This window comes from Panthera pardus, unplaced genomic scaffold (genome assembly GCF_024362965.1).
Source record: "Panthera pardus isolate Hobbes unplaced genomic scaffold, ASM2436296v1 HiC_scaffold_27, whole genome shotgun sequence".
NCBI lineage: Eukaryota > Metazoa > Chordata > Mammalia > Carnivora > Felidae > Panthera > Panthera pardus.
In genome coordinates this window covers 44,990,219-44,994,275 of record NW_026526843.1, presented here as the reverse complement: position 1 = coordinate 44,994,275, position 4,057 = coordinate 44,990,219, and the positions used below count along the sequence as shown (strand labels likewise).

The 4,057-nt window shown below is 37.1% G+C and overlaps 1 non-coding gene across 1 annotated transcript; it reads left to right on the top strand.

Annotated features, from left to right (window-relative positions):
- The first annotated feature begins 3,690 nt into the window (after positions 1-3,690).
- On the top strand, positions 3,691-3,844 carry LOC128773993 (small nucleolar RNA SNORA62/SNORA6 family). The gene has a single exon (XR_008418474.1). It is a non-coding gene; the product is annotated as a small nucleolar RNA SNORA62/SNORA6 family (small nucleolar RNA).
- Positions 3,845-4,057: the final 213 nt, after the last annotated feature.

Genomic DNA, 4,057 nt, shown 5'->3' with positions numbered 1-4,057 from the left:
ATATGGTATTTGTCTTTCTCTGACTTTTTTCACTTAGCAGAATACACACTGTGTCCATCCATGTTGTCTCAAATAGCAAGATCTCATTATTTTTATGGCTGAGTAATAATCCATTGTGTGTATGTGTGTGTGTGTGTGTGTGTGTGTGTGTATACACATATATAACTTATTTATCCATTCATCTATTGATGGATATTTGGGTTGCTTCCATATCTTGGCTATTCTAAATAATGTTGCAGTAAATGCTGGGATGCATAAATCATTTCAAATTAGCATTTTTAGTAAATACCCAGTAGCGGATTTACTGTATCATATGGTATTTATGTTTAATTTTTTGAGGAACCTCCATACTTTTTCCATAGTGGCTACACAAGTTTACATTCTCACCAAGGGAACACAAGAATGTCCTTTTCTCCACATTCTTGCCAACACTTGTTATATCTTGTCTTTTTGGTTCTAGCTATTCTGATGGGTATAAAAATAATATTGTGATTTTCATTTGCATTTCCCTAATGATTAGTGATGTTGAGCATCTTTTCATGTACCAGCAATCTGTATGTCTTCTTTGGGAAAAAAAAAAAAGTCTATTCAGGTCCTGTATCCATTTTCTCTGGTGTGGAGTTGTAAATGTCCTAGTTTACTAATTTTGTTGAGGGTTTTTACATCTGTGTTCATCAAGAAACTAATCTGCTTCTTTGTGGATGGAACTTGGCACTTGATTTCCTTCAATACTTATCATATCTTTCACAGTATGTATTATTTTCATTATCCTCCCTACAAAGAAGTTAAAAGTTAGAGCAGGTTAGTCACTTGCCACAGAGCACAGTACTAAAAATATTCAGAGCCAGAACTTGAAATCTGCACTTATCCTGTAGCCCAAGTTGTGTTTCACTGGCTTCTGGAGCCTTTACTGCTTAAGGATGGTCTACAATACTGATCCACAGGCTGGAGTTCTATGACATATTCTTCATTAACTTTTTTTTTAATTTTTAAGCTTATTTATTTATTTTCAGAAAGAGAGAAAGCACAAGCAAGGGAGGAGCAGAACGAGAGGGAGACAGAGAGAATCCCAAGCAGGCTCCACACTATCAATGTGGAGCCCTATGTGGTGCTTGAACCCACTGAACCGTGAGATCATGACCTGAGCCAAAACCAAGATTCAAATGCTTAACTGACTGGGCCACCCAGGTGCCCTTCTTCATTAACTTTTAAAATATTGAACCATATTGTTTCCTTAATCACAAAAATCTATTAAATTTTTTAAACCACTTTGCTTGCAAAAATTTTAAAAAATATATAAAAATCTAGGAAGAAAAACAAGCATATATATTACTCACAAAGATTAATATCCTTCATATAAAAAGACAAAATTGATGTAGAAAGACAAAATTATATCAACTTAGAATTCTCATTGAAAGCAACAAAAATGCCAGATAAAGTCATGAAAATCTTAGCTACAGTAATTACAGAAATCGTATTGCAAAACTTGTGATAATCTGTTAAATGATAAATTTTCAAAAATGGAAATGCTGAGACAGAGAATATACTATTTTTTTAGATGAAAAGAGTGTTGACAAACAGGTCTTTATCGTATACTCCACAGTTTTATAATTTTGTTTCACTTGACATAATCCATTAGAATTTAAAATGCTTATATCATTTGTATAAAATTTAAAGTGTTTATATCCTGGGACCACTGTGTGACTCAGTTGGTAGTCTGACTCTTGGTTTTGGCTAAGGTCATGATCTTGTGGTTCGTGGGATTGAGCCCCACATCAGGCTCTGTGCTGACAGCATGGAACCAGCTTGGGATTTTCTCTCTCCCTATTTCTTTGCCCCTTCCCTGTTCATGCACTTTCTCAAAATAAATAAATAAACTTAAAATTAAGTGTTTATATACTTTGAGGAATATATGGCATAGAGGGAACCACAGGTTGCTGATGAGGGCCCATCCCAGAATGGGCTCCTTTAGAATCTCTCCTTATGGCTGGTATCCCTGCTCCCATTGACTCAGCTGATGTCAACGTTTGTGGTTAACATGTTTCCAGTGTAATGATGAGAAATTCTACATTAACGGTTCTGTGCAGAGGTTGACACTCAGACGTAGCTCCACATTTATATGTTTCTTTTTCTCAAAGCCTCTGTCTTCACATACTTTTCCCTGTGTGCCTCTTGAGTTTAGAGTTCATTCCATAACTAGTTCCCTAGATTTGTAGTAGCAAAGGACATGGCTTTATTGTCTTGTGTGTGAGCTGACTCTGCTCTGTGCACTCACTGAAACGAAAGCTCCTGTCAGACTACACTAAGATACTCAGTTTATGCCTCCCTTATAGACACACAAACACAGCTAGAGATACAGAAGAGACAAGGGGTATAATGCTTGATGAAGGTGGAGATACATGAATGGTGGTCCAGATATCTATTGGAGAGCTTTGATTGTGACACATTTCACATATCACAGCCTGCACCCAGTGGTGGTTCTAACACTTACCTTGCTTCACATGGAGTTGTAAATGAGAGTTTTAAGCTCAAGAGAGGAGTGAGCTGGGCAACTAGTGATGTCAGGACCTGGCATTTTAGATGATCAAGTTTATTAAAGCTGTTAAAATTTCTGTGTGCTCTTCCTTGAATTCTGGAAAGAGCAAGCCATTGGCTTTTCTGCCTGGAGATGTAGGGTGCCATTTAATTGCAAAGATTGAAGATGATTTCTGCTGCAGTGATGTCTTTAGTTGACAGAGGCATCATTAGGCAAAGTTTGTCTGAATACTTAGGAAAGTGAAACAAATAATAACAGAAACACTGCTCATATTTCGATTCTGACAGAAGTGACCTCTGGACCTGAAATATCAAGACTGGCTTCTTAACATACAGTGCACTGTCTGAAACATTGCAAGAAGTGCCCTTTGGCTCTAGTCTCCGTTAGAGAAAAATCCGTTTGCATGAGTATGTTCATTTGAGTCTGTGTGTATGTGAGAGAGACAGAAACAAAGAAAGAGAAAGAATGAATAAATGAGTGAATGAATAAATGGATACCACTGAGTACACTGACCAATTGGCAGTATTAACCACAAATAACCTGCTATGCATCCCCCAACAGGATTTATGTTCCATCTTACCCACACACATAAAATCACATATATTTGCTACAAAACTCCTTTTTAAATATATCATTTTAAAGGTTGCTTCCAAAGTATATTCCTTTATGTGAAAATAAAAGCTTCTAGGTTTGAGGCACCTGGGTGGTTCAGTCAGTTAAGCGTCCACCTCTTGGTTTTGAGTCCAGTCATGATCTCATGGCTCATGAGTTTGAGCACTGTGTTGGGCTCCGTGCTGCCTGTGCAGAGCCTGTTTGGGATTCTCCCTCTCTCCCTCTCTCTGCCCCTCTACTGCCTTCACACACACTCTCTCTCAAAATAAATAAGTAAACTCAAAAAAAAAGCTTCTAGATTATGCATGTTCCCCATTACCATCTCAGGTTGGCTACCTGGCACAAGTTAATGTTCTCCCAGTTTCTTGAAACCAAAAACCCACTTATATTCCTGTTTTTGTTAGTAATGTCAGTACCAAAAATATTTCTACTTTTTTACAATTAGAAAAGAGTAATAGATTGAGTATTGGCAATGATAAATAGAAATGAGCACTCTGCTCAATTAATGAATAAAATCCAGAAAACAGAAATTAAATTAATAGCCTGCACATTATTGCAGCTTGGAGTTGAGGCCACTAGCTGGCCAATGAACTAACAAGTGTATGTAGTGTGTTACATGAGGGGCATGTCCTTTGCTAACACCATAAGTGTCTCTGGTCCAATGAGTGGAATTTGATAGTAATTATTGCTACAAGTATGAGGTTTTTAAAACAAAAAAAAGAGATTAATAGCATAAACAAAACCAATTTTATTTTTTAAATTTTTTTAATGTTTATTTATTTAGTTTTTGAGAGAGAGAAAGCTAGGGAGGAGCAGAGAGAGAGAGAGAGAGAGAGAGAGAGAGAGAGAGAGAGAGAGAAAGAAATCCCAAGCAGGCTCCACACTATCAGCACAGAGCCTGTCTCTTGG